The sequence below is a fragment of the Rhinoderma darwinii genome, chromosome 13 (genome assembly GCF_050947455.1).
Source record: "Rhinoderma darwinii isolate aRhiDar2 chromosome 13, aRhiDar2.hap1, whole genome shotgun sequence".
NCBI classification, from domain to species: Eukaryota; Metazoa; Chordata; class Amphibia; order Anura; family Rhinodermatidae; genus Rhinoderma; species Rhinoderma darwinii.
Window position 1 is genome coordinate 62210283 of NC_134699.1, and position 21278 is coordinate 62231560.

The 21278-nt window shown below is 41.1% G+C and overlaps 1 protein-coding gene across 8 annotated transcripts in view; it reads right to left on the bottom strand.

The window, feature by feature from the left end:
- Positions 1–21278, bottom strand: part of SLC39A11 (solute carrier family 39 member 11) — a 367218-nt gene that overhangs the window by 192356 nt on the left and 153584 nt on the right. The window lies entirely within an intron of this gene.

Here is a 21278-nt window from a genome sequence, read left to right on the forward strand (position 1 = left end):
GATCTTCTCTTCCTCTGACGGGAGAGGTAAATGTGAACCAACGCCAGTGTGAAAGAAGCCTAAATAGACAACTGTTTATAACATAACAGAGCCCCCCCCCCCCCCCACAACTATTGAAGAACAGATGTATCCCCCTGGGGTTACAGTTCGGGCGGTCCTTTCAGATTATGGGGTAATTGGACCGCTCTTCTACAATACAACAGTCACCTCAGACCTGGACATTCTCCAAGAAAACGTAATATCACAATTGTAGTTGGAGAATGAAAATGAAGACTTGTATTTTCAGCAGGATGGAGCCTCCTCACTTTGATTTAGGGGTGCTTCATTTTCTTGACTAAAAATGACCGAATAGGTAGACGAGGCCGGGTTGTACGGACGCCACCGTCACCAGACTTCACCCCAATGGAGTTTTCTATTGGGGAGTTAAATATTCGAGAAAACCCACGCACGGTTGATAATACGATGCAGTTCATTAAAGAAGCAGCCGAGAAAGTAATGACAATAAAGGACCTTGTGCCAAAGTGTAAAAACGAGATTACAGCAATGTGTAAACTGTGAGGGCGCCAACGTGAGCATAAGAGATTGTAATAATGGTTGTTATTCTATAAAATACCGTTTAAACTGTATACCCATTATATTGACCTATTCTAACTGTATACCCATTATATTGACCTATTATATTGACCTATTATATCCGTATACCTATTATATTGACCTATTATATCCGTATACCTATTATATTGACCTATTATAACTGTATACCTATTATATTGACCTATTATAACTGTATACCCATTATATTGACCTATAACAGTATACCTATTATATCCGTATACCTATTATATTGACCTATTATATCAGTATACCTATTATATTGACCTATTATAACCGTATACCTATTATATTGACCTATTATAACTGCATACCTATTATATTGACCTATTATATCCGTATACCTATTATATTGACCTATTATAACTGTATACCTATTATATTGACCTATTATAACTGTATACCTATTATATTGACCTATTATAACTGTATACCTATTATATTGACCTATTATAACCGTATACCTATTATATTGACCTATTATAACTGTATACCCATTATATTGACCTATTATAACCGTATACCTATTATATTGACCTATTATAACTGCATACCTATTATATTGACCTATTATATCCGTATACCTATTATATTGACCTATTATAACTGTATACCTATTATATTGACCTATTATAACTGTATACCTATTATATTGACCTATTATAACTGTATACCTATTATATTGACCTATTATAACCGTATACCTATTATATTGACCTATTATAACTGTATACCCATTATATTGACCTATAACAGTATACCTATTATATCCGTATACCTATTATATTGACCTATTATATCCGTATACCTATTCTATTGACCTATTATATCCGTATACCTATTCTATTGACCTATTATATCCGTATACCTATTATATTGACCTATTATAACAGTATACCTATTATATTGACCTATTATAACTGTATACCTATTATATTGACCTATTATATCCGTATACCTATTCTATTGACCTATTATATCCGTATACCTATTCTATTGACCTATTATATCCGTATACCTATTATATTGACCTATTATAACAGTATACCTATTATATTGACCTATTATAACTGTATACCTATTATATTGACCTATTATATCCGTATACCTATTCTATTGACCTATTATATCCGTATACCTATTATATTGACCTATTATAACTGTATACCTATTATATTGACCTATTATAACTGTATACCCATTATATTGACCTATAACAGTATACCTATTATATCCGTATACCTATTATATTGACCTATTATATCAGTATACCTATTATATTGACCTATTATAACCGTATACCTATTATATTGACCTATTATAACTGCATACCTATTATATTGACCTATTATATCCGTATACCTATTATATTGACCTATTATAACTGTATACCTATTATATTGACCTATTATAACTGTATACCTATTATATTGACCTATTATAACTGTATACCTATTATATTGACCTATTATAACCGTATACCTATTATATTGACCTATTATAACTGTATACCCATTATATTGACCTATAACAGTATACCTATTATATCCGTATACCTATTATATTGACCTATTATATCCGTATACCTATTCTATTGACCTATTATATCCGTATACCTATTCTATTGACCTATTATATCCGTATACCTATTATATTGACCTATTATAACAGTATACCTATTATATTGACCTATTATAACTGTATACCTATTATATTGACCTATTATATCCGTATACCTATTCTATTGACCTATTATATCCGTATACCTATTATATTGACCTATTATAACTGCATACCTATTATATTGACCTATTATAACTGCATACCTATTATATTGACCTATTATAACTGTATACCTATTATATTGACCTATTATAACTGTATACCTATTATATTGACCTATTATAACTGTATACCTATTATATTGACCTATTATAACTGTATACCTATTATATTGACCTATTATAACTGTATACCCATTATATTGACCTATAACAGTATACCTATTATTTTGACCTATTATATCCGTATACCTATTATATTGACCTATTATATCCGTATACCTATTATATTGACCTATTATAACTGTATACCTATTATATTGACCTATTATAACTGTATACCTATTATATTGACCTATTATAACTGTATACCTATTATATTGACCTATTAGAACTGTATACCTATTATATTGACCTATTAGAACTGTATACCCATTATATTGACCTATTATAACGGTATACCTATTATATTGACCTATTATAACTGTATACCCATTATATTGACCTATTAGAACTGTATACCTATTATATTGACCTATTATAACGGTATACCTATTATATTGACCTATTATATCCGTATACCTATTATATTGACCTATTAGAACTGTATACCTATTATATTGACCTATTATAACTGTATACCTATTATATTGACCTATTAGAACTGTATACCTATTATAACTGTATACCTACTTACGCACCCCCCTGTATAGTTAGTTATAATAGCTCTGCACATAGTTGGTCCATGAATGTAACGTGCTGTGCCTTTTTAGCCAATCTGTTAGGTCTCCGGTTACATCTGTTTTAATACACACTTTATGAAATTCTGAAGAAACTTTTCTTAACTTGTTCCTCAGCTATTCCTCCTGGAAATGTATAAATAAATCCACACATGGGTGTTCTCATTCCCCTTGTTAATAGGGTGTGACCCTACGTACAGCCAGAAATGGTAACACCCAGTTGCCAATATATTTCCAGGGGGAATAACAGAGGTACGGCACAAGACAGAGTTCAAAGATAATTTGCTCCAGAATTTTTATTTAATAGGGCATGTGAGTATTTACTAAAAACAGACTTTTCAGGTCAATTTCTATCGGCCCCGAACACCTTTCCGTATATTTACGGATGTGTGTTCAGGCCGTAGAATTGATTGGCAAAATATAGAACATGTCCGATTCTAGTCCGCAATTCTGGCACGGACTCGCCCATAGAGGTCTATGTGCGCTTCCTCAAATGCAGATGGCTACGGATGTGCATTTGTATTTGCTGACAGTAAAAATCCTTACGGCAATTCTGCAACAATATGGGAGTGACACACGTAACACTAAATCAGCAGGGTGACACCGGGACCGGTAATTCCGACCAAACTGGTTTTTGATAAACTTTCGCAGAACCAGATAACAGAAATTGATAATTATTCAAATACCTAATGCAGAATTCAACACTTGTGATTATTACAGGGTGGAAAACACATTATTATAGTAAAGAGGTTGAAAGAAGGAATTTGTAAAACATAAAGCAGTCTCCCGCTGTGGTCATCCATTTAAAAAGCCGAATTTTTTTTTTGTTTTCTTGCCGATATTCACGCAGCGGCAGGTTTCCACACAACACGTATATTTCTTGCCTGGCAAAATATTCGTCACAGCCGAGTACCATGATTTGCAGCATAGAAAATCATCCATTAGCCCACACTGCTACTTTCACATAAAGTGCTGTATTCTAGAGCGCGGCGAGAAGTGGATCCTCCGGAAAGTGTAATTAATCAGCGCCGTAAATTATGGATTCAGAACGCTTTTCTTCTCGGAAACGTGGAATATTTAGACATAAAGCTCTGAGCGTCACCATTAAGGTCCCACCACAAAATAAGTGCTCTATTAAATTCCCCAGCATGCGACCCCCAAGTATCGGATCATTAGACAATTCTCCAAAACGTATGGGTTATGGGCGAACAGTACGCAGGGGTGGGAATTTTAGTGTAGCATGTGCAGTTTTCACCAGGACACACGCAGACCGAGGAATACAGTGCGGCTTCTTAACTAGGTCAGGCTGTACGGAAAAATGGCGTAACTTCAGCCCTGAGCGCCATTTTCTTCAATAAAATCAAAGTCAATTGCAGATCTTTACATATGCCACATTAATGCAGTTCTTTGAACATTTTCATTGAGACAGACATGAAACCCTCCTATTTTACTCTGTCCCGACTTTCCTGTATGAAGTAAAATAATAATGCTGTCCGCCATCTTGACTATGAATGTCCGCAGGCAGAACCTCACGTATATACAGGTCTCAAGATGACTTGCCAAGGCATCACATAGGGAAGTGTGGTCAAAATTCACATTGCAGATAACTATAGTTATATAGATCCTTGCAAATTGCGAGCAGAAAGCAAAAGAACTAAAGATGTCGTTAAAGGCACAGGAGAGGCTGCAGACTAACAGCGCAGCAGCACGCATGTCACAGGCAATGTGAAAACTCCAGCCTATTATAAAGAGCAGAGAGGATTGGTAGAAAATACCCTTACATCATTTACGTACAAGAAACAGCCTGGAAGACAACAGAAGAGCAAACCGGGATAAGAATATTTGCAGTTGTCACGCAGTTTATTTTTGGATTGTTACCACGCAATAGACCAATCAGAAACCAATGGGAGCCAAAAGTGACACCCGACATCATGATACAGCAGAGAATTGACATGAGAAGTGCGGCTTTAATCAAAGTTTCCATTTAAGCTGCTTATTAAGAAAATCAAAACCAGTGTGCGTGTGATAGATCTTTAAATTGTGAATAGGACAACTTTTACCTATTATCTGTAGGCTCGTCATTAGGGGCAGGGCGTTCCTGCATCAGGACGGAGTATAGTCTTACGGCTGATCGCATGGGCGTAGCAAGTGTTTGTGTAATTTGGAGTGGGGCAACGGCTGTAATACATACCCGCAGCCACACCAACAATGGAGATCAGAGGAACCTTTCAATGTGACGATCAGCACTGTTCACGACTTTCGAAAAGGAATAGTGAGGAACCCCCATTGATCGCTTTACAGGAAATCCCCGTGACGCGATAGAGGCCCATACCATATAAGGACACACAGCTCAGGGTCCTTTCAAAGACCCCAATGCTGTCAGACCATATTTCCTGTTGATAGAGCACACCCCAACGACTGATTGATATATGCCACTACTTTATAGTTCGAAAATAAAGATCAAAATCCCTGTACGGGATTAAAAAACAAAACCGAAAGTAATAAAAGGGGGTTTCCCACAACCTAAAGTAAGTGATTTACACCTGGGACCATAATTAACTCAAATGATGGTAAGATCTTGGAGAAAAACTTCCTTTTGATTACTTTCATAGTCCACATGGCTTAAGTCGAATTCCTGGTTCAGTACTGAAAATGTGGATGGGCATTCCTTTTCCGGACATGCTACGGTCTCACCCACAATTCCCTAGTAGAGAGACGCTCTGCCATTTGATCCACACAGTGGCCTTGCGCACTCCTCGGCTAAAATATCTCTGGCTATATATGTAAAAAAACAAAAAACAAAAAAAAAAACGTGTTTGATAAGGTTTAAAAATTGCTTCCACAGCCTTCTCGGTTGGCATTTGTAAGCATTGTTGGGTCATTAGGCTGGCTGAGCTGGTTGGCTCTTACGGCGTATGCTTGTCTTTGTATTACTTTCTATGGGTTCCATTGAAGCCTATGGACGCTGCCGAGCACGCACAGTAACAGAAAGAGGGTATCTCGGTGATTAGACTTAGAACTGCAGTCTGAGCATGTGCGAAGCACGGACAAGGGCTGCTCAGAGCAGAGAACTGCGCATACTCGGTCAAACTACAATTTGGTTGACAGGCGACTTTCGCTTATTTTAGAACTCCGGAACGACCGAGTTATTTAATTGAACTATATTAGGAAGTGGCTTGGATTTTAATATGGCATTTTATTAAGGTACAAAATGCTTCATGGGCAAACCCCTTGAAATAAAAAAATCTATATACGGAATTTTTTTTTCATTAAATAAGCTTTACTAAATATACGTCCCAAAACCTAAAATATACAGTACATATATATGGTATTGTCACAACCATAACAATTCCCTCATAGAATATTTGAAAAAAGGTTTTCTAGACCCGACAACCCCTTTATGTCATTGCATCATTTATGCTGATCAGTGTATGCAGTAAACAATGTATCGTTCCCAAATAAAATGGCACCTACAAAAAAAGTGCAACTCTACGTTGAACAAAAGACCGAAAAAAAACAAAAAAACTGAAAGGAGGAATTTTTTTTTATTTGTTCTTGTACTTGAGATGGAGCAATTTCCAACTTATTTTTCCAATGATTACAACAAATCTCACAATGGGAGTCTATATTCTCATGTTTATTGCATATTTAAATAAAGAGACCGATAAGCCCGGCATGTTTAAAATGCATGGTTGCTTTGTGCGCACTTTATTTTAGCTCAGCGTGCCATCTGCTCGGTACACAATATCTGTAGTATAAACTGCGAGACGCAGCGAACACCAGGAATATAGCACAAGATGAATAGCCGGGAACTACGGCCTCGTGTCACAACTCATTCAGATCAGAACCCCTTTTTCTGATGCAAAAACTATTCTGAGGAAGGGTCACACTTCCCTAGGGATGTCACAATACCAGAATTTGGACTTCGATACCGATACTTCGTGAAGTAATTAGATACTCCATACCAAAACGAGACTTGGCCAAAAAGAATTAAAAAAAAAAAAAAAAGTTCTTCCATTTTTTGATGTGATGTGCGTGGTGTGATAACATTTTGAACCTCCATGTGCCGCACATTAAGGGTATGTTCAGACTAGACTAAATACGTCTGAAAATACGGAGCAGTTTTTAAGGGAAAACAGCTCCTGAAATTCAGACGTTTTTAAAGCCACTCGCGATTTTCGCTGCATTTTTTACGGCTGTTTTTGGAGCTTTTTTCAATAGAGTATGAAAAACAGCTCCAAAAAAACATCCCAAGATGGCCCATCGGAACAGAATGCCGTTTTTCCCATTGATTTCAATGGGCAGATGTTGGAGGCTTTCTGCTTCCGATTTTTCGGCTGTTTACGGCCCGAAAAACGTCCGTAAATAGGCCGTGTGAACATACCCTAATAGTAATTAACTCCATCATGTTTCTCAGTCATAATGGACAACATTGGGTTAATGTGTGAGGTACATGATGGGGTTAATTACTATTAATGAGTCACAGTGACTGCACCAGCAGAATAGTGAGTGCAGCTGTGGAGTATAATACAGGATATAACTCAGGATATGTAATGTAATGTATGTACACAGTGACTCCAGAGCTGCACTCACTATTCTGCTGGTGGAATCACTGTGTACATACATTACTTATCCTGTACTGATCCAAAGTTACATCCTGTATTATACTCCAGAGCTGCACTCACTATTCTGCTGGTGGAGTACAATACAGGATGTAACTAGGATCAGTACAGGATAAGTAATGTAAAGTTTGTACAGTAACTCCACCAGCAGAATAGTGAGTGCAGCTCTGGAGTATAATACAGGATGTAACTCAGGATCAGTAATGTATGTACACAGTGATTCCACCAGCAGAATAGTGAGTGCAGCTCTGGAGTATAATACAGGATGTAACTCAGGATCAGTACAGGATAAGTAATGTAATGTATGTACACAGTGACTCCACCAGCAGAATAGTGAGTGCAGCTCTGGAGTATAATACAGGATGTAACTCCGGATCAGTACAGTATAAGTAATGTAATGTATGTACACAGTGACTCCACCAGCAGAATAGTGAGTGCAGCTCTGGAGTATAATACAGGATGTAACTCAGGATCAGTACAGGATAAGTAATGTATTTACAGAAGTGACAACTTTTTATGTAGGTTAATTCTATATGAAAACTGTGATAACATACAAGGACTATTTGTCCACATCTGCTAGGATAGCCTGAGTGTAGCCTCTACCTAGCCCCTGCCGCTCTCATATTTATTCCTAAATTCAAACATGGAAGGGTAAATTGGGCAGATAAGGGACATATGTAGCATTATTTCAGCCCCGTATTCACCTGCGGAATGAAAGGAGCCTAAATAATCATTATTAGCTCGGAAGAAGTTTGCATCGAAATGGCTGATGGGTAAATATGTAGTAGCAGGGGGCACATATTTTATTATTGCAGAAAATTGTACACATTTTACTGAGCCGTATGAAGTTATTTTTCTAGTTTTGCAGCTGCCAAATAGACATAATGACTGTGTATTGTAATTAGAGTGTCTCTTAGTGAGACGCCTGTATTGTGACTGCAGATGTGCCTCAGCCGCACGCTCCAGCCAAATGCAAAATCGCCGGAAAGGTCAACATGCACCTTATTCCGTGAGTGCCGACTGCCCATCAACGCTTGGCGCTATCCAAGCAGCAATTACACAAAACGGTCCTGGCTGCCGGCTGCTTTTTTAATGTAACCCCCTTAATTTATTGCTAAATGCTCAAGTATAGAAAGGATTGGATTGTGCAGGGCTGGGGGGGGGCGCGCTGGAAAGGAAGAACACACAAACCCTATGAAATAGATTATTTTAATATTATATTAACATTATTAATCATTCATGATGAAACGGAGGAGTGCGAGAGATGGAATAGCGCGTCCCAGAAGGGATTACAATCAACTTCACAGGCCAATTGGTGTGAGAAAGCAGCCGCTCTAATGACAGTAAGATGAACTTATTAAGAGGAATTACACCAAAATATATGATCCGATCATATATACACACCAGGTCAGCGTAGATGAGGTATAAAAGGAACGCAAAATAACCTGTAATAAATCCGCCTAGTAGAGCTGAATTCATACTACGTTTGCTGTGCCAGTTTGGCATATGCCCTGGAAAAGCTCCTGGCAAATACATCAAAACGTATCCATAGGCCACAATTGACCCGACCAAGGCCAAATTAGTGTCCCTCTGGCCTCTGTCGTGCTGATAGAAGTTGGTATGCCTTATTTTTTTTTAAACTGCATGGAATAGCATTGAGTCCGCTGTGCTATTCCATATAGAGGCATCAGTTTTTTGTTTTTGTTTTTTAACATGGGAGCCTATAGGCATCGGTTGCCACTATATGCCTACACAGTGGAATTGTTTGGGAAATACTCCTGACATATACATCCAAAGTTCAACGCAAAGGCGGCTTTCACACCAGCGTATTACATCTATTGGTTTTCGCGCTTAATACAGAGTTAGGCCCTGTTGACAGACTTTATTTGCAGGCGGAAAAATCTGCCTCCAAATGAATTCAAAATTTTGAGCTGCCTGTACGTCTTGCTGTGTTTTTTTTACCGAGACCATTGAGCGCCATGGGGAAAAAAAATAATAAAAAATGCAGCGAAAACACTGTCTCTAATTGAGGTCAATGGGAGGTCAGAGACATTAACGCCTGAAGAGCATCTCGCATTTTTTCCCGGCGAGTGTGAATTTATTGAAATCAATAGGAGGCGATTTCGGGCATTTTATGGTGTGTTTTTCCGATGTGGTTTCAGGGTCAAAAACAGCGCCAAATAACGGTGTGAACTAGGCCTTAATGTTAATCTATGAGGTTATTCCTATGGATGTATAAAATGCGCACGTATTTTAAAAACGCAACATGCACGGCTTTCTAAAAACCTGAATTGAAGTCTATGGTCCGGATGTGATCGGTGATCAGGGCTATTCCCATGACAGAAAGTGATGACATATTGCTAGGATATCCCATCACTTTCCTATCCGGAGAATGAAAGGGCCGCAGCACTGCATCCCCTTCCAGGATGGCAGCCATTCATGTAAACGGAGTGGTCCACAGTTCTCTGCACAGCATGTGACCAGGAGCGGCGCTGTGCAAGGGACAGTGAAGGGACCGTAGCGATGCAGCCCTTTTAATTTCATCATCAGAAAGTGGTGAAATATCCTAGCAATATGTCGCCACTTTTTGTGATGGGAATAACGGTCTGACGACAGGGTGGAGGTAAACCGCTGTCTGTTTCCATGGGCAACCAGTGGAATTTTGAAAGTAGCAATGAATGTAACTGGAAGAAAACAGGATATACCTCAAAATAAATAAGGGCCAATGCACACATCATTACAGGAGTATACAGAGTTCCTACAGGTCCGGATGACTGTCCCCAAAAAAAAATGTCACGTGCCACCTTATGGAAGCTACGCTTTTAGGGGCGAAAACCTACAACGCGATGGAGCACGGTATTTTCTCTCACAGGTTGCGTATGGTAATCATCTAGGTTTCTCCAATGATATAAATATTGGGAATCTCTGCCTTAAGGGGTGGAAAACGAAATCAGGGAAAAAACACAATGTGCTGCCATTAGCTCCAGAACGGTTTATAAAATAAATTGCGTGGGAGACGGCATCTGTCTTGGAAGGAGCCAGCTCTGCAGACAGCCGAGGGTTACAGAACGATCAGTGGATTCATCTCTGTTCTGCCATTAATTTGGCTTGTTAAACGTTGATTAATAATTGCTCCTGGCGTCTTGATAGAATATTTTTGTTCCATGATCAGACCGCCGGCCTCTTTCTTCATTAGCCTTCCTTCTGTTCATACGGAGAACAAGGCATGCGATCTATTATAGAACATCATGGCGTTTAATACAATAGAAGAATTTGCCATGAAGGCGATCTAACAGACCATCACTCTCGTCTCAACACGGCTCATTCGCGAGCAAGGGCAAATTTATATGCATCGGAAAGCCTATTTCGTGCACACTAAAAATATAAATCCTAAAAGTAGTTTTACGGGCTTGAACGTCAGACACGAAGTGTTCAGAGTGTCTAGATAAAGATTCTGGGTATTAAACGTCCCAAATCAAAAACCTGATGAAGGGCTAAGAAAGCCCCTCCCCATGTATAGACAAGCTAAAAAGTCTTCAATAAAAACATGATTGGCAAAGATAGAAAAGGGACTGGTAGGTGCTAAACGAGGGGATTTTTTAAAACACTTTGGTTTACTGGTCTTCTTTATGGCCAAATTGTCTTCATGCGACACCAGAGCAGAGGGTGAGCAGCAGGTTGTATATGAAATGTGGGGTGCGTGAGGAAGACTCAGGTGTTGGGTGGTCTCCAGTGTCCAACCTGTTGCAAAACTAAACCCCCAACAACATGTCCAGAGAGTTGCCAGCATGCTGGAAGTTTTAGTTTCACAACAATTGGGGCGCCAACGGTTGGAGATCTCAGCCCAACATTATTTTATGCATCACACCAGTTTGTTAAACTGGAACCTGGTAACAATTAAGTGATCAATTCATCTCGGCTTCATTTATAACTTAGAGAAAATGTTTATCCATATTAAAAACGCGTTGTCCCATCAGGTTAACCCCTGTCCATTTGGCCTATTAGGACATATGGAAATGTGCCAGAACGGACAAGTAAACCAAAGTGTGTGCAGGGTTCTGGCTCTGCTGGGCGGGGGAAATCCAGATGAAGAAAAACAAAATTGCATTCATGGTTGTCCAAATGTAAATTAAGTCATGTGATCGGAAACACGTCTCCGAAATAAAGAAAAAGCAAAATCGCGCCGGGATCTTTTTCCTTGAAGTGTCCATATACGAGAGAGACGTCAGAAGCTTCCCCAGGACTGCAGTCCCCAGGAGATACTAGTTGAGGACGCCGGCCCTTCCAGATGCCGGAAGTTTCATTAAGTTACATCACTGGAGCTTCCCAACGTATACCGGTGATGGATGCCATAAAGTGGCATCTAAAAGAAGAAGAAATCACAGCACCAGAGATCAGTGTAAAATAACGGGTGCAAGCCTAAAAGGAACCGGATCCAAAGTCCCACAAATGGTATCCACAAAAGGAGACGAGGCAGCACTTCCAAAATAAATGGTCATTTTATTCACCAACCAGTGCGACGTTTCAGTTCATGTTTGTGAAAGGTCCCGTTGGACTGAAACGTCGCACTGGTTGGTGAATAAAACTCCCATTTATTTTGGAAGTGCTGCCTCGTTTCGCTCTTTTGTGGATACAGTGGCATCTGTCACCCATAGGCTTCAATGTTATTTTTTTTTATATTAACATAAGTATACTGTGCGGTATAAGGGTATGTTTACATTGAGTATTTTGGCACTGTTTTTGACACAGAAACCACGTCAAATTCCTGAAGGAATTGGAGGCAGATTTTTTTCCCCCTGCAGAATGCAGGATCCCTCAGGAAGTTACAGCCTAGTCTACTACAGTATTCCAGCCATAAAAAAAACCATAAAGGTATACGGACATTTGAATGGCAAGCATGTAATGCTACATGTGCAGCTGTCACGATGGGTGTGGGGACCCACTGGGCCGTAGCGGGATAGCAGCTGGCCAAACAGGATACCAAGGCAAAGTCAATAGTTTGAGTAATGGTACCTGTGGCAATGCAGACAATAGCAGGCTCGGATGGGACCTTGGCAGCAGGCAGACACCAGGCACGGTGAAATACAGCAGGCGTAGTATACGACAACACGACTCCAACTCCCTACGGCACAGGAACAATGTAGCACGGGATACAGGTAGGAGGAACGGGAACACTGGGAACTGGAAAACACTAAAGGGACCATTTGCAAAGACTACAGGCAATGAAAGAGGGGCAGGGCCCTTCTTATAGTCCAGGGTGATCATGGGAGCAATCCGTCAATCTAAAACATGTGTGCGCTCTGGACCATTAAGGCCGGGAATGAGCTCGAGCACACACCCTAGTGGTCACTGCAGGACAGGACGGCTGCATGTCCTGGCATCTCTGGGGAGGAAGACGTCTGCAGGATGATGGGAGTCTGTGGTATGCGACCGCGGACATTACAGCAGCTGGCCACAGCTTCCCCCGGGGGAACACAGCTGATCGCCAGTTTCTTTCTCTCACGAAGACAACCCCTTCAATATGCAAGTTGTTCCTGGTAGATACATTTCTATAGGAGGGGGGGGGGGGTCACTGACTTTACCACTGCTAAACACAGAACAGCCCTTGCCATAGCTACAACCGCATTGCAAACCAAACATTGCCACTATTGATGAGCTGGAAACAAATTTATTCTATATAGGTCACCCCAGCATCCACACGGCGCTCAAATTTTCCTCTGAATATTCCAGCGAGTAGCAAAGAAATAATAAAAATAAGTGGGGGTATTTAGCTTCATATATTAATGTATTCCCCGCTTGTTACGCCTGTGTAGAAATCAATGAGAGTTTCAAAATTCCTCATTTCTATTCCTCTTTTCAAGTTGCTTGACGCTCCAGACTTAAGACATCATTTCATGCAGCAGCTGCAGCCAGAGGGGCCCGGCGCTCATTGTGATACGTCTAACGGCTCCGTCTTACCGAGAATCGCTTTTCATCGAGAACTTAGGTGGCTTTAAACCGGCGTGGTTTTAATGGGAGCCAGAGGAACAAGCTGCCAGACGGATGCCAATATTAATTTCACGCAGAGAACTGGAGCAGGACATCTCACTCAGGAGGTGGAAAAGTTACTTGTTCTGGATGAGGCCGACCCTGCGGCGCGCCGCTATCCTGCCCCTCTATGCCAAGAATCATGGAGACTAAAACAACTTCATTAAGAGTCACTCACTGGTCTTGATAAGGTTTCAGGCGAAGATCTGGGTAAAAATTACTTTATCAAGCTGAAAAGATGTGCAGAAATGGTACTGGATGAAGAAGTCTGAATCTTTATTTTCTTCTATCTAAATACAGGTGTCTTATCATTCAGTGTATCTTATATAGAACTTGTTCTTTAGAGAAAGCGTCCGTATACATGGAGGACAGTAAAAAATTCCCACATGACACGACTATACAGGTAGGGCTGAGCGATCAAATAAATTTGATTAATTCGCCGTCAAGGGCTCTCGCGATTCTGTTTACCAGAATCGTTGAATGTATTGTTTAGTGGCGGCGGCGCACCGTGCGGCAGGGGAAGCTCCGCCCCACCGCCTCGTCACTGCCTGGTCCACCCAGTCCTGTCTCTGCTTCCCCATGGAACTGCTGTTCTGTACTGAACAAAGTTACCGTATACAGCACGGAACAGCATAGACTTCTAGTATATAGCCACACCGCCCCGCTGTAGATGGCTCCCCCCTTGCATATCCCAAACACCCCTCCCCTTGTAGATCGCACCGCTGTAGCTCCCACCAAGCGCTGAATCCCCGGCCAAAGAGGCGGTAACCTGGCCGGGGATTCAGCTCCTAGTGCCAGCTACAGCAGCACTATTTACATTGGCACTATATTGGGGTGGCACTACATGGGTCCTGTTACTGCATGTGGGCACTGACATTACATGTGGGCAGTGTGGCACTGATGTGGGCAGTGTGGCACTGATGTGGGCAGTGTGGCACTGATGTGGGCAGTGTGGCACTGATGTGGGCAGTGTGGCACTATCTATATGGGCACTGGTCTTTTGAGGGGATTGGGAAAATAAATAAACTAAAAATGAAATACGGTCAGACAGACTGGAAAATTATGAGAATTTGGAAACACTGATGCAAATGGACATTAAAAATGTACAATTGAGGGTCTTTCAACGACCACTCTTTTTTCACTGTCGTGTGACTGCAGCCTAAATGACGGATGCCAGGAGTCCCGTTCACATGTACCGCGTGTGGGCCGGGAAACACACGGACAGTTTTTCACGGTCCAATCACAGTCATGTGAATCGGGCCTTAATGTCCTTTATTAACACCCCATGGTGGGGGCGGTACTGCACAGGCTCCTGCTCAGACACTAGAACGTAATCTCACCCCAGAGTGACATCTACCCGGCACTGCTGCAATTCACACTGCTCTCACCTGCAACGTCGGAGACCGGCTGAGGTGGTGACGGGCAGAGGTTGGATGTTCGTGCACGCAGTATATAATTGATTAGACATTCTGTTAACCTGTTCCCTGCCAGGGTACACCAAAGCTATAATCAATTATATAGACAATTCTTCCATTGTATTTATTTTATCATAAAGTATTTGCAGAGGTTAAAAGTTGTGGAGTTACATCCAATAATTATAGCAATATATATGTTAGTTATTTATATAAAAAGAAAATCTATTCAATTATTTCTGGGTATTACGGTTAAACAAAAACAGAAAAAAGAAAAATCAAGATTCAAAAAAAAAAAAACACAAAAAAAAAAACGCCCAAAGCGTTGAAAGTATAGATTTTTTTTTATTTCTTTTAGCAAAAATCGCCGAGCCCTACATACACTATATGGAGAAAAGTATCAGGACACCCTCTTAATCATTGAATTCAGGTATTTCATTCAGAGCCATTACCACAGATGTATAACATCCAGCACTCGCCCTGCAGTCACTTTACAGACAATCGTCATAGAACGGGTCGTTGTAAAGAGATCGCAGAGTTGCAGCGCGGTCCTGTAATAGGACACCAGCACTGTAACTAGTCTGTTCCTGATATTTCTCCCCTCCTAGATATTTCACCATCAACCGAGTGATATTATTGTAAAAGTGGAAGTTCAGACCACGTAAAGTTACAGATCGGGAGCACCGAGGGCTGAGGAGCAAGTGCCGAATAGTCGCTAACCCTCTGCTGACTCCATAACTGCAGAGTACAGACCTCCTCGGATATTAACATCTGCACAAAAACTGTGGCCGGGAGCTTCATGGCATGGGGGCAGAGCAGCTGCATGCCAGCATTACATCACCGAGCACAATGCCAAGCGTCGGATGGAGGGGGTGTAAAGTCGCCGCCACTGGACTCTGGAGCAGGGGAAACATGTTCTGTGGAGTGACGCTTCTCTATCTGGCGGTCTGATGGATGAGTCTGGGTTTGGTGAATGCCAGGAGAACGTTACCTGCCCGACTGCATTGTGCCAGCTGTAAAGTTTGGAGGAGGAGGGATAATGCTATGGGGGTGTTTATCAGGGATCGGCTCCTTAGTTCCAGGGAAGGGAAATCTTAATACTTTAGCACACAAGACATTGTGGACAATTATATCCTAGATCTAAAGTAGATTTCCACCAATAATAAAGAAAAAAATCCACGATATACAATATTTTGGTAGATGATCCTAATATTAATGTGATAATCAGGCATTCAAAAGATCCTTCAAGGCCACAAACAGTCTCCTGTGTATTTAGGCCTCATGTTGGCACCCATAGAAGTGGATGGGGCTCTACTTAACACTGCATGTGCCTCAGATTTCCTATGTAATAAGACAGGAAAAGAATTGTGGCATGTTCCATCAGATGGTGTAGTACAATGAAAATGATAAAATATGGCACTGTAAGGAGCTCACAGAGTACCCACAACTCCATACTACAAGAGCGGCAGGGTCCGAGTGCCACCGTACAGCCAGCCCAGATATACTTCTCTTGTAGAGTTACACAGGGGCCAGTCAAATGAACATGTACAGAATGAGTCCACCAGATAGAGATGCGGTTTGCAGTGGCTCTATGCCACTTCGTGGAGGACCTACCTCTAGGACGTTCATATGGTCTAACGATAAGTCGCTACTTACAGTGATTCTTATTGGCTTTGTTCTACTTTGCTACGTTAGTTCAGAGCTAGAATCGGTGACCACAGATTACATAGGAAGACTTGCGGTCAGTTCTGGCTACTGGTGGATTATAGGGGGTTGCAATTACCTTCCATGTGCATTGTTGTACCGAAATTTTTTTAAACATGTCCTACAGCTCCAAGGGTTAAAACCAGTCATTATACTCTATCCATAAGTAGCCGCTTATAGTCGTACGATCAATGATCACCACTCCTCTATGGACAGTTAAGGCAGCATAGTCTAATAGAAGTCGGAGGTGATCTGGAGAGGAGCAAAGTGTTTTACCCAAATTCCATTTCACCAGCTGTTAATATGCGTTGGATGGATTGACGGATTTGCCAGGTCAACAAAGGACCCATTATACGGGCCAATGATCGTTCATGTGAACGCTCGTTTGTTCATTCATTCCCGAATATTGTCCTGTGTAAAAAGGGCAATGATCAGAACACGAATGAGCGAACACTCCATCAGCTCATCTGCTCTTTTACGCAGCATTAAAAATCATAGTTGTCGGCAGCGCATCTCACGGTGTAGTCAGGGACACGCGCTGCCAGCATCATGAAAATGTATGGGGATGAACGATCAGAGTTAAGGAGGGCTCGTCCATATTCATAACCAATCATTGCTCCTCGTGAAAGATCATGACTTGTCTTGATCAGCCACGGTTTTCATGGCCCGTGTCGGGCCGTGTAACAGGAGCCCAAGTTCAATGTACGTGTTGTATTCAATGTACTAGCGAATTAGTGATTCACGCATCTTATGGAAAAACGAACCAACACTGCTTTATAAAATCAAGTTTATATTCACGAGTTTTCTGGGCAGAATGGATTCCATATATGATGCACTTTGCATCAGTTATTATAGGGGTTCTCCGCTTTGGCCAACCCTTACTTGTTAGAAGGATCTGTTCACAATAAGCTGATCACAAAGTGTCCCCCTGCTGGGACCCCCAGTGATCAGCTGTAATCTGTGAGGTAACCTAGCAGTAAGTGTTCAATTTCCCTGCAGCGCCACCACAGGAGAAATAAAGCATTACACAATGCCCATTCATGATAGGGTAAGTCTTTATATTAATGTCTTTACTTACCCATTCCAGGTCTATACATCTATATATAATAGAGTATAGTAAGAAAACAGTGTTAATATTGACTGAAAGCAATGCTTATGTACCAGCTATGTTGTCACTTCCTACTGTTTTAGCTGGTTTCTGTAAAAAAAAAAATGTTACTATAAACCTAGTAACCTACGGTATAATAAAATCCAGGGATTCTTCAGATCCTTGCATCATACCAGATAAATACCCTATATTATAGGCCTGTAGCTCCATTATTAGAGCAGCTTCCAGGATCCCAGCGCTCATCCATCATTTACATCTTAATCAGATGAGCGGAGGAAAGGTGTGCGCGTGAGGAGAGCAGTCAAGCGCTACGTGAATGATCCTTAACTGTTGGACTGCCAGGTGACCCAGCGTGCTGAATAATACAGAACCCGCTACAATATCTATCAGACGAGGAACAAGTCCTACATGTGCACAATATGTTCATAGCTAGGGTATGAACACTTCTATTGCTATAACTATCTTCGCAAATAGCCTCCATTGGAAAAAAAATAAAATAAGTGTGTGTATGTATACAGTGAAGGAAATAAGTATTTGATCCCTTGCTGATTTTGTAAGTTTCCCCACTGTCAAAGACATGAACAGTCTAGAATTTTTAGGCTAGGTTAATTTTACCAGTGAGAGATAGATTATATAAAAAACAAAAACAAAAAAAACAAACAGAAAATCAGTCAAAATGATATATATTTATTTGCATTGTGCACAGAGAAATAAGTATTTGATCCCTTTGGCAAACAAGACTTAATACTTGGTGGCAAAACCCTTGTTGGCAAGCACAGCAGTCAGACTTTTTTGTAGTTGTTGATGAGGTTTGCACACATGTTAGATGGAATTTTGGCCCACTCCTCTTTGCAGATCATCTGTAAATCATTAAGATTTCGAGACGGTCGCTTGGCAACTCGGATCTTCAGCTCCCTCCATAAGTTTTCGATGGGATTAAGGTCTGGAGACTGGCTAGGCCACTCCATGACCTTAATGTGCTTCTTTTTGAGCCACTCCTTTGTTGCCTTGGCTGTATGTTTCAGGTAATTGTCGTGCTGGAAGACCCAGCCACGAGCAATTTTTAATGTCCTGGTGGAGGGAAGGAGCTTGTCACTCAGGATTTGACGGTACATGGCTCCATCCATTCTCACATTGATGCGGTGAAGTAGTCCTGTGCCCTTAGCAGAGAAACACCCCCAAAACATAATGTTTCCACCTCCATGCTTGACAGTGGGGACGGCGTTCTTTGGGTCATAGGCAGCATTTATCTTCCTCCAAATACGGCGAGTAGAGTTAATGCCAAAGAGCTCAATTTTAGTCTCATCTGACCACAGCACCTTCTCCCAATCACTCTCAGAATCATCCAGATGTTCATTTGCAAACTTCAGACGGGCCTGTACATGTGCCTTCTTGAGCAGGGGGACCTTGCGGGCACTGCAGGATTTTAATCCATTACGGCGTAATGTGTTACCAATGGTTTTCTTGGTGACTGTGGTCCCAGCTGCCTTGAGATCATTAACAAGTTCCCCCCGTGTAGTTTTCGGCTGAGCTCTCACCTTCCTCAGGATCAAGGATACCCCACGAGGTGAGATTTTGCATGGAGCCCCAGATCGATGTCGATTGACAGTCATTTTGTATGTCTTCCATTTTCTTACTATTGCACCAACAGTTGTCTCCTTCTCACCCAGCGTCTTACTTATGGTTTTGTAGCCCATTCCAGCCTTGTGCAGGTCTGTGATCTTGTCCCTGACATCCTTAGAAAGCTCTTTGGTCTTGCCCATATTGTAGAGGTTAGAGTCAGACTGATTAATTGAGTCTGTGGACAGGAGTCTTTTATACAGGTGACCATGTAAGAGCTGTCTTTAATGCAGGCACCAAGTTGATTTGGAGCGTGTAACTGGTCTGGAGGAGGCTGAAATCTTAATGGTTGGTAGGGGATCAAATACTTATTTCTCTGTGCACAATGCAAATAAATATATATAATTTTGACTATGTGATTTTCTTTTTTTTTTTATATATAATCTATCTCTCACTGGTAAAATTAACCTAGCCTAAAAATTCTAGACTGTTCATGACTTTGACAGTGGGCAAAGTTACAAAATCAGCAAGGGATCAAATACTTATTTCCTTCACTGTATATATTACACCGCGCGACATACGGTTTTGTATGTACATATTTGGATGTTTTTTTAATAGCATTCCACTGCAGACACATGCAGATCTGCCTATGCATTCATCAGGATGGTCCCAGGTGAAGATCTACACCAAACACTGTGAATTTAGCCGAATATTTCACCTTTGTTCAATCGACACACAGGGATGGGTTTGTAGTCTAACAATGGAGACAAATAGGTCTGCATAGGAGCTGTAGACCCAAAACTTTCTTTTTTTTAAATTATTGCCTTAATAAAATCAAAGCTAAGGAGGCAAATGTGTACATATCGTATGAAAGAAACATTTCATCTTAAAATCCCTCATTTATTTGTATTATTCTATTTTTCCCATTGCAGTTCTCGCTAGCAGACATTACCAGCGTGTATTCTCTATACAATATTTATAGGTGGCCGCGGTCACAGCAGTCCTGACAGTCAGTCCCTGCTTCTATCAGAATACTAGCAAGCTTTGTATCTCAGTGGGAGCCACAACAACAAAAAATATACGGTCTTAGCCGTGCCTGGAGACACTTTATGTAAATGTGGCTGGAAGAGGCTCCGCATGATCGTCTTAGAAGAATGGACAGGACAGGCTGCAACACGACCCTTCATTTAAAACTTCACAATTATCAGGATGTGAAGGATAGAAGAGAAAGCTATTGATGGTTGAGGCTTGAAGGGCTTCTCCCATAGTCAATATTTTGATCTCTTATCCACAGGATTAGGTGATCAATATCTGATCGGTGTGGGTCCTGGGACCCCCACCGAGCAAGAGAATGTGTTTACCTTGCCGTTCCTGGGGGCCTCATCAGAATGGAGCAGCAGTCCACATGCTCGACCACCGCTCCATTCACTTCTATGCGCAGTCTTAGGCGAAATTCACACGAACGTGTGCTTTTTTTGAGGTTTAGAAAAAATAAATGGAGGTTTTATTTTTCCCTTCATTTCTTGATCTACAGTTGCGCTAATCACGCGCAGCACACGGAAGGGCGTCCGTGTGCTGCGCGTGATATTCACGCACCCATTGACTTCAATGGGTGCGTGATGCGCAAAAAACGCTCAAGTACAGGACATGTTGTGTTTCGCTGCGTGAAAACCACGGAATGTCTGAATGTCCCCATTGCCTTACATAGGTTC